Source organism: Neolamprologus multifasciatus, unplaced genomic scaffold, assembly GCF_963576455.1.
Source record: "Neolamprologus multifasciatus unplaced genomic scaffold, fNeoMul1.2 scaffold_10, whole genome shotgun sequence".
NCBI classification, from domain to species: Eukaryota; Metazoa; Chordata; class Actinopteri; order Cichliformes; family Cichlidae; genus Neolamprologus; species Neolamprologus multifasciatus.
In genome coordinates this window covers 48728-59402 of record NW_028181985.1, presented here as the reverse complement: position 1 = coordinate 59402, position 10675 = coordinate 48728, and the positions used below count along the sequence as shown (strand labels likewise).

Here is a 10675-nt window from a genome sequence, read left to right as displayed (position 1 = left end):
TAATATTCCAGAAACACGCTTTGCCGATCCGATCAGCTGTTCATAACATACATACATACACACATACATACACACATACATATATATATATATATATATATATATATATATATATATATATATATCAAAGAAAAAAAAAATATATATATATATATATATAATGTGTATAGACGTTCCCATGATAATTGCTGGTTTCACATAAACCTTTGCTGTAATACTCTGATCAAAGCATTATTAGACTTGGAGAGTTAACAGATCTATATGTCCACATTAGGCTGTTGGAGGATGGGATTGGTCAGAAGTTTGGCAGTCAGGAGATCAGAGCTGGTGTGGCAGAACTGAAAATGATTATGAATTACCAACTACCTGTTCTTTTTCATGGCTTTCTACATTTTACAGCTCTAATTTAAAAAACACCACCCGCCAACAATGAGAATATTTGGAGGTTAGCCACTAATTCATTTATGATTTTTATGTGACTGGTTTAGTAGCAGCATTTTATATAACATAATCCAATAATGCAGGAGATCCGTGTTTGATGTGTTGGAGCTGGACGTCTGTCTGTAAACTGTCCCGCAGGAACATTAAAGTTTTACTCTAATCCATTTGCATTTAATAGTATCTATATTGTAAAGTGTGCCAAAAGTTAAAGTTGCATGTTTGCATTTTGATATTAGTCCTTATTTTTAAACACCTTGCTATAAACTTTGAGGAATAGATGAGATATTTATTATTTCTGTTTGTCCCCCATTTTCATGACCCTTAAAACCCTTAACATCCTTGTTCCTTTAAATAGTGAGGAGGAGAAGAGATGTAATCATTTTACCTAAATCTAATCTGCTTCTAATCTGTTCTATTTAAGGGACTTGCTCATAGTCAGCTTAGTAACCACACTGTGACTGTACCCACAGATTTATGTCCCTTTTCCATAATAACCCACTCTGTTCTCACAGGGGTCAACAAGGAGAGTCACACATTATCCCACTTGCACATTAAGATGCATCAGTGTCATAAATCAGCTTAAATACCAACTGTCTGGAAATTTGACTTCACTTAATTAATCCTGACACCTACAAGCAAGAAGCAGAAAACAGAAAAGTATGTTTTGTTTTGTTGTTTTTATTCAAGATCTGTTCACATGTACTTAGCAAGAGTGAATACACAGCGTTAAAAAACTGTACTTAGTGTAGTGAGAAAGAAAGGCGAAAAGCAAAGAGAGCGAATGAAGGTAATATTGAAGTAGGCGCAGTTTTGAAGTGGTGAAAGGCAAAGGCATGAGTGTAAGCGTGATTGTGATTTTCTTCGGGTAATAAAAGGTAATAAGAGAGATGTAGAGCGGGCGGAGGACTTGGCGAGAGCAGGAAAAAGCAAAAAGGGAGCGCGAGTGCGTGTCTCCCCGCCCCCCAAGCGAGGGCCGTAGCCACTGAGTTCGTGAGGGGATCGAACTGGCGGTGCCCTGTACCAGGGGCTTCCGCCACATGTCATAGGCCAAACGGCCGGCCGAGAGAAGGCTTGAAAAAAAGGCCATTTATCTTTTCTTCTTCAGCCAGCTTTTTTTCTCATCGTTTTTACAAAGTACACATTAAGCTTCTCAGTCCGCATGTTCACGGTGCCAGCATTTGTTATGGAATATGTTGAGCAAACCTGGAGAAGCGTCAGCTCAAGATATTATTGTCAAAGTACACATTAAGCTTCTTCTGCAATATTCTTACACACTAATTACACATGGAAACCTACACTGTAAAATGAAATATTGTGTTTAATTAAAAATATTAAATAGGCTCAACTCAATTTTTAACAATTTGTTATTAGAACTCGATTTAAATAAGTTACCAGTACTTTTTATGCAGAAATGCTGATAAACTCCATTTATTTGACTTGTCTTAAGTTAGAAAAACTAACTAAGCTGGAAGTTTTGCTTCTCAGGGCAGAAGGATGAAAGATGTGTTTTGAAAATGCCACGTCGGACTTGGGGAGAGCAGGAAAAAGCATAAAGGAAACACGAGTGCGTGTTTCCCCGCCCCCCAAGCGAGGGCCGTGGCCACTGAGTTCGTGAGGGGATCGAACTGGCGGTGCCCTGTACCAGGGGCTTCCGCCACATGTCATAGGCCAAACGGCCGGCCGAGAGAAGGCTTGAAAAAAAGGCCATTTATCTTTTCTTCTTCAGCCAGCTTTTTTTCTCATCGTTTTTACAAAGTACACATTAAGCTTCTCAGTCCGCATGTTCACGGTGCCAGCATTTGTTATGGAATATGTTGAGCAAACCTGGAGAAGCGTCAGCTCAAGATATTATTGTCATTGCTGTGGATCTTTACCTGATACACTGACTTGGTGAGTAAATGTTTACTCTTATTCAAACTGATTTTGTGGCTTCTCTTAGTTTAGCACCGGGATTATAATCTTGCTAGCTAGTTAGTGTTAGCCTAGCGTTGCTGCTGCCGCTGGGCTCATGTTACTTCAAAATTAACACCACAGCCTTAAAAACCTTACATAAAACTATGTCTGTGAAATTTTCTGTTGATTGTTTGAAATAAAAAAGTGAGATAAGAGCCCAGACAAAATTCTTCGGGAGGTGCAGGAGACGTCCATTTGTTGTTCATGCTTTGTGGCAGCTTTTGAACATCTGTGGCATCTATTAATGTCAAATCTAGCCTTTATTTAACAACACAAGCAATCTCTATGTTACAATGATTGCACAGCCATTAAGGATCAAATCAGTTTCTGAAAACTGTTCTGCTTTTTCTCCCTCTGCTTGCTTCTTACTGTCTTTGAGGCTCGGGACCAGCACTCCTGTTGTTGGACAGAAAGACATCAGTAAGTATTTTGCTTTTCCAATATATTAGCAACTGTCAGTGACATTTATATTAATGAGGCTGAACTTTAATCATACTTTAGAACAGCCTGTTTTACTTATTGTTTTATTTGTGCTTTGGTTTGGGGAAGTTGTTTGGAGAAGTAGTGGATGCCCTCCTCCTCTGGCACAATGATAACTCACAAAAGCTCCTTGGAGTAAGGAGATCAGGCTCAGAAGTGGTTCTTTCTAAGAACGTATATCTGTATTCATAAAGGACATACTAAGGATGAGTAATGCTTAAATAATGAGGAAAGTAAGCAGTGACCAATGACACATTTAACAATGTGTCATTTGTATCCACTATTCTATGTTTGTTTATGAGTACAAGATCCTTTTTTCTATCAAATAACCTAAAAATGACTGACTTCACCTTTAAAAATACTAACTTAAATAAACCAAGATAACCCAGCAGTCCATAGGAAATAATGTGTGCACTATGTCACTAAAGTTATTGTCACTGCAAATGTAAAAGTAAACATAAATGAACCACAGAGGAAGTGACGTGACTTTGAGGACAGATGTGATCAGGTGGAAAGTGCAGAAAGCTGACTGATGTCCATCTGTGGCTGCATTAACTGTTGGCCTGTCCTGTATTAGGCATTCAGGGTTTTCTTTGATGGCCATTTAGCTGTTATGGCATGAACGTGCTCGGTGCATTATTATTGGCTTTTCTACAGCCTGATATTTGTTTAATAATTGATTGATACAGTGTATTAAATAAGTTGATAAATAAGATGTTAAAAACGTCATCATCATATCAAACATGATCGATTTGGGGGGAGTTTGTTTGGCACATGCTGACTGCATTCTAATTGTAACTGTAATTGTAATATTATTGACTATAACATATAGTCAATAATATTAAAAAGCTGCTGTTACTGAGTGAAACAAAGATTTCAGGTGTGGATTTAGCCCCAGCGTTTTAAGATCCCAGCAGCGCTCGTATTTATGGCCACATTTTTCAAAGAGACGAGCTTTCTGGGTGCTGACTCAGAGGCACCACTTTAGTTCACTGAAGCTTTAATGCCAGTTTAAGACAATAAACTGGACACGTTTGAATCAAATTGATAATAACAGAGCGATGCTGGACATAAGCAGCTGTGTTAGTGTGACGCCCTGCATATTTGAAGGAATAAACTTCTGTTCTTACTGAATCTGTAACATTGCCTTGATCTGCCTGCATCATTTTTTTAATAGTTTATGTTGTTAAATGAGTTTTGTGTCACTGTGCACAGAGAAAAACTCACCTGATGTAGTGGTAAAGCAATGTTCACCACTAGATGGAGCCAACCTGGCACAGGTATTTTCTCTACACGCTAAATTTCACACTGAAAAGCCTTGGTGGAAATTTTTGTTTACATAGAAGGTAAAGGAAAAATGTCTTGAGGTCTTTCCAGTGTTTTCAAAATTGTGCTTTTCAGATATTATTAAATTCCGTTCTTTTGAATTTCTTTGGCGACAGAGAAAGACTGGACTCAGAGTGGTCAAGCTCAAAAAATGATCTTTATTTTTGCAAAATGGAGACCCGCCACACGAACACACAAGCTCAGGGCTGAATTCTTTGCCAGCTAAATCCGTATATATATTTCTGCACTGCGTCACAGCGACACACAGTTTACTTAGTTCTGCTTTTTGTCTGGTTTCCTGTATTTTATTAATACGCCTGTGCAGCTCTGCACTAAAACTTCCTGTTCTCTGCAAAAGCAGTTTCCTGTCAGTACTCTGTGACATTGTGCTCAAACTGGCGTTCTCCTAGTCTGGCCTCTATAAAACAAAAATTAAGAATATATATTTATTTCATAACAATACACATCGAAACTTCACACAGACAAACACACACACAAAACAACAAAACATGTCAAATTACATCACGTCTCATTCGTTTTTGGAGAATTTCACCACTTTTAGTTTTCATGGAAAATAACTTGTGTTATTCATGACATGATATCATTTAAAATAACTTTGTCAGGCCAGTGAATAGCTGCCACATAAGTCTAAATCTAAATCATACATGTGGGTAGGGGTGCATAGTCAGTAAGTCGCCAAGACTCTGCAGAGCTCCAAACCTCCTCTGCCACAGACAGAAGCATCAAAAATGTGCGCTGGGAGCTTCATGGCAGGATTTCTACAGCCAAGTATATCTATATGTATGTGGCCAAGAACCTTGTAGGGCATCTTAGCACAGTTTACTTGTGTCAGCTAGGTCAGCTAGTGGGAGGGCAGAGAGGGCAGCCTTTACATTATTTGATTGTAGAGTGACAGGAAGTGCCTATGAGCTTCTGATCAGGCAGAAATATTGACAGAAAAATACACTGATGAAAATCAAAGAAGAGAAAATGTATGTGATGTTCCATTTTCCTGAGAGCTGACTGGCTGTGAGGACTCCTTCAAGTACTACATGCTACTTTGTCCTGTTAAGCCTGCTGTCTGTTCTCAGGCCTCCTCCTGTTTCACTGCCATAAATCCATCACCAGAGGGCTCCACTGACCTGCCTGCTGACATCAGACCACACCCCTGTGTCATGTGACCTGGCAAAGCTGGACTCAGACCTGGCCCAGGCAAGTTCAAAGGCAGAGAGCAGAGTATAGTAGAGCACTGGAAGGATGAGGTGGAAACAGGAAGCGTGTAGATTCAGTGGATTTGGATCCTCCATCTGTCTCCATGCTCTCTTTACTGGCCTTCTAAAAATCACTTCTAAAAACTGTAGCTGTGATTTTTTTGTTGAAATGTTTAGGATTTAGAATTCCACTTTACTGTCATGCATGTCTAAATACAGGGTAACAAAATACAGTTTGCATCTTATCAGTAAGTGCAATAAGAGCAAATATACAGATGCACTGATATATACAGATAAGGGTAGTATAAATGGTGAAATAGTTATGAACAGAGAGACCAAACATACAGCTGAACTACAGACAAATGTACAGCATACAGATGTTCAATATTGCTGTACAGGTGGGCAGATATACAGGTGTACTGTGAACAAATATACAGATGTGCTACATATATACAGATGTAGCGGTGTGAGGTAAACAGATCTACAGAGTGCTATGAATATATCTACAGCAGTGGAAGCGTAGCTCTCTGAACAGACTATAATAGTCACTATAACAGAGACTCTGTCAGTGTCCTAAAACTACAGCAGTAACCGATGTGAGCATGTGGTGAATGTTGAGAATGATCATGGTCACTGGGAGGAGGAGTGTAGAAGGGTTCAGTGAGTGTGGATGGAAAGGCTCAGCGGGGGCTGAGTTCAGTAGGGTGACAGCTGTGGGGGAGGAGCTCTTCCTAAACCTGCTGGCTTTAGTCTGAAGGCTCCTGTAGCACCTTCTGGAGGAGACAAGAGTTTATTGGCAGGATGAGAGGAGTCCCCGGGAATGATGCGTGCTCGGCATAGACATCTCTTCCTGTGGACATCCTCAATGGCAGGAAGCGGAGTCCCCGTGATGCGTTGGGCGGCTTTCACCACCCGCTGCTGTGCCTTGCGGTCAGCAGCAGAGCAGTTCCCACACCAGACTGTGACACAGTTGGTCAGGATGCTCTCTATCACATAGTGGTAGAAGTTAACCAGTATGTCAGCAGACAGGTGGTTCTTCTTCAGGGTCCTAAAGAAAAAGAGGCGCTGATGGGCCTTCTTGACCAGGCTGGAGGTGTTAGTTGACCAGGACAGATTCTCAGAGATGTGGGTCCCCAAGAACTTGAAGTTGGAGACCCGTTCAACAGCTGTGCCATTTATGTAGATGGGGACATGGGGGTCTCTGTTCTCCCTCCTGAAGTCCACATTGAGCTCTTTGGTTTTGCTGGCACTCAGGAGCAGGTTATTGTCAGACCACACAGCTAGGTGCTTTACCTGTAGCAGACTCATCGTTGTCTCTGATGAGACGGTCACCGTGGTGTCATCTGCAGACCTGATGATGGAGTTGGATCCATACCCAGGTCTGCAGTCATAGAGGAACTCAGCACACAGCCTGTGGAGTGCAGTGTTGAGTGTGATGGTGGTAGAGCAGTTATGGCCTGACCTAACATGCTGGGGTCTGTTGGTCAGAAAGTCCATGATCCAGATGGAGTTGCTGAGTCTAAGAGCCACAAGTTTGGTGATCAGCTTGGAGGGAATGACTGTACTGAATGCTGAGCTGAAGTCAACAAACAGCATTCTTACATAAGTATTGCAGAAATATCTGAGTACACGTTGCAAGAAACTACATTCCCAGATCACATCCAGTGTGTGCTGGAAAATTTGCAACGATTCTACAAAAATGTTCCACGTGGTTGTTTTTTCTTCTTCCTACTGGTGATGATCCAGTGGGGCTCCAGTCACTACAGGCTCCCTTTTGGTGCCACAAAACAAACAAACTCGTGCGTCCATGACTGATCCTGCTGCTTCTAGGGCTGGGCCATATCATACCGTTCACGGTAATACCGGTATAATGTTGGGCAACGATAAGAAAATGAGATATGGTGATAGAATATGGGTAAAACGTGCATGCGCAGTGCCTTTGTTTTCATACGCACACGGCGGAAAAAGCATGGCAGCGACGGAGAATGAGAAGAGCGAAAGCAGATCGTTGAATGAAACAGATGAACCGGAACTGGTTTGTAAAAATGCTGCAGCTTCACTGGTGTGGAACTGGTTTGGCTTTCGTCCGTCAGATACACAACAAAGCACTATTTTTGGTAGAGCATGCTAGCGGGCCGTCGTTATTACCGTGTTGTTTGGAAAATACGGCACACTTAAAATCAATCCTTTGATTTTTCTGAAAGTCGACAGAGCCCCTTATAATCCCGTGTGCCTTATGTATGAACTCTGGTTGTGTTTACTGACCTCGAGACGATTTTATGTGCACGGCGCTCGAAAATCTGTCAAATGTTTCAGGACGACTTTGCTAAGCTACGAAGCCGCACCGCTTGATGGATTGTTGGAGCATTACGGCGATCGTAGGCGGAGCCTCGCGGAGTGATACGTACTGTGCTTCAACATAATATTACCGTATTGTGTGTGTTTAACCTCTTTTTAAGTTTTGTGGATATTATACATGGTTATGCTGAGGATATGTGGGCCAGTTTCCACTGGAAATGCCTTTTGGTTAAACTGTCAGCGAGGAATTTGCACTGTTACATGATTATGTAACTTTAATGCAGATAAAAACAGCTGCTTGTTGAAGTGAAAATACATTGATGGTTTTTTACACTAATAAAGTTGTGGAGTTGTAAAGTATTTTGTCTCATGTCAGTTATATCGTTATCACAAATTTTCAAATGTATATCATGATAAATACTTTTGGTCACCCTGCTCTAGCTGCTTCCACTGCACTTCACTTCTGTATGAATTGATCTTTTCATGACTGTTCACTTTGGACAAGCAGGAAACAGAGGTGACGCTGACTTGTGGCTTCGCAGGATGATTCCCTTTAACAACAGGAGCACACAGTTTGTTTAGGCCACCATGAACAGCTCACATTGTAAATGACAAAGAGCCAGTATCTGATACTGCAGCTTCCACTCACTGTGACAGGATGGCTCGTAGGAGGTGATCACACTCTGCTTCATTGGGTTCCAGTTCAGATTAAGGGACAACACATGGAAAGACAGAAACTGGGAACAAATGTTTGACAAATATTTACTGTTAGAAAACATTCAGTGAAAACATCGATTTTTCTGTTTGGCTTCAAATCTGAGTCTCCAAAAGCCAGTCAGACAGTAGAGTTGGTATAAACAGAGAGAGGAGATGAAGCTTCTTTTAGACAGAGGAAGGGAAAGATTTAGATTCACTTAAAAGGATAATTCTCTATTTTTAGCACTTTCCACTTTTGCTTTCTTGCCATTAAGCTCTAATTAGCTTTAATTTCACTTCAAATACACGAACACAGAAAAGTAAGAGTGCGATTCTGCCAAAGGTAAAAACTAAAATGCAGCATTGTGAAAGGTCCCTGCTCACTCACCCCTCTGTCTCTTCACTGCTGTATATGTGCTGGATTATTTGGACTACATTGCATTGTACAGTTAGACTATGATTGTATCTGTGGGGCTTAAAACAATGACATGTGTTCACTCACAGTGGATTCATTTTCACGTCTTTAGGGCTGGTCTGGAGACATTAACTGGCTCTAGGTGACAGAAAGCGCTGCAAGGACTGAGAAAAAACAGGATTAATCCCTTTTTGGTGCACATTATGACAGCTGGGATTTGTGTATATTATGTGTTGAGGTTTTCTCTTTGTGACTGAGGTCCTTCCTGGCGGTGAGATTTGTATTGAGCGTGCAGTGCAGAGTGATCAGACACATATGTGCTGTTCCACAAACAGGATGTTTTTATTGTAGTCACTGCAGCAAGTGAGATCAGTGAGAATAAACCAGAGAGGTGGAAGGAAAAGATCAAACAACAGATCTTAAGTCCATGATACAATCTGAATGAGGAGAAAAGGCTCACTGTGTGGAAGGCTGAGATACTCTTCTGCAGACGAGCAGCAGAGACAGTTCAACAGGCCACAGAGTATTTTCCCAAAAGTCTCGGGGATCATGGAGATGCTTTCTGGCAGAACTGAGAGCAGCCTTTGTTCCTTTTGCTCAGCAGGGTTTCCATCTTACAGTGTGATTTAGCAGGTGGGGGAAGCTAAAATCAGCTGTAGTGGCTCTTTGTAGAAACTGAAATCAACAAGATGATAATCAGCAGGTATTTCATGAGCTGTCCTGGCTGATTTCCAGCCTCTACACTGACAGGACGCTGTTTACACCGTCTTTTTTCTACATTTAAGCTGAAATTCATATTCATCTCTGTTACTCTTGATGTAACAGACCACGAGCACCACAGCCATTGTGCGTCAGTCGCACACAGTTCTTTACTGTAAACTAACCTGATAATCCTGCACTAACCTGCAGAGGACTTTCATGTGCTCTTTAAGTAACACAGTTTGCTTTGCAGCGTGTTTCACAATATGAGAACATGAGGACTTCCATGGAAGCTTTCAGTTTCTATCAAATGCCACTGAGCAGTCCTTACCTTTAAATATAAGCTCTCCTCTTCCTGTCCTGTATTCTTTCTCCATCTCTGAGTGAAGTTATCTCAAACTCGTTTCTGTCCCTGTGAAATACAACAGCTGGACCTTTAGCTGCAACACACTGTGAGACAAACTGCACAACAACAGCTTGTGTGTTTGCTGTTGTTTGTTGGGCTGATAGAAACGTTGCAGTTGAAATTACCTGCCACAACATGTTACTCCCTTTATGCTCGATCGTCTTCTGTAGGGCTCATTAGATGCTGAAGTACCGCGGCCACAACTTATGGACACCTGCAGTCGTTCCAGAGCTGTGCCAAAGAAACCAAACCACACAGCGGCCCACTTGGACCTGTTACTGTGGCACACGTCATCTCTTTGTATGTGACGTCCCCTGGTGATTATTTCAAAGAGGGCTGTTCTGCCTTTTATAACTTAAATGGGATATTAGAGTTGTAAACTACCCTAGAGCTCCCTCTAGTGGCTGCTTTGTGATATGGGTTCGGTTACTTTGGGAAAGGAAAAATGAGAACGTGAAGAAGAAATAAAAGATGGCGGAAAGTGATACCGTAAGGTTATTGTTTTAAGCTAATACGGACCTTAAAATGTTGTTGCCTTGGACAAGATATGTCTGTAAGTATGAGTGTCGATAAAATAATTATTATCTTTTGTTTTGTGTAAAAATGGTTCGATAATTTGTACATTTGAAAGTTTTATCTTGTTAGCTTGTTGTAAGAGTGTAACAAGCTAGTTTTCAATGTTAGTTAGCTAATACAGTATTTTGTACTTTCAGTTTTACGATGGTCAAAGAGAAGGCAATGGTCAGAGGC

The 10675-nt window shown here is 41.1% G+C and overlaps 1 long non-coding RNA gene across 1 annotated transcript; it reads left to right on the top strand.

The window, feature by feature from the left end:
* Positions 1 to 365: 365 nt before the first annotated feature.
* On the top strand, positions 366 to 5403 carry LOC146490353 (uncharacterized). Its single transcript, XR_014872803.1, has 3 exons — positions 366 to 2331; positions 2774 to 2814; positions 5292 to 5403. It is a non-coding gene; the product is annotated as an uncharacterized LOC146490353 (long non-coding RNA).
* The last annotated feature ends 5272 nt before the right edge of the window (positions 5404 to 10675 follow it).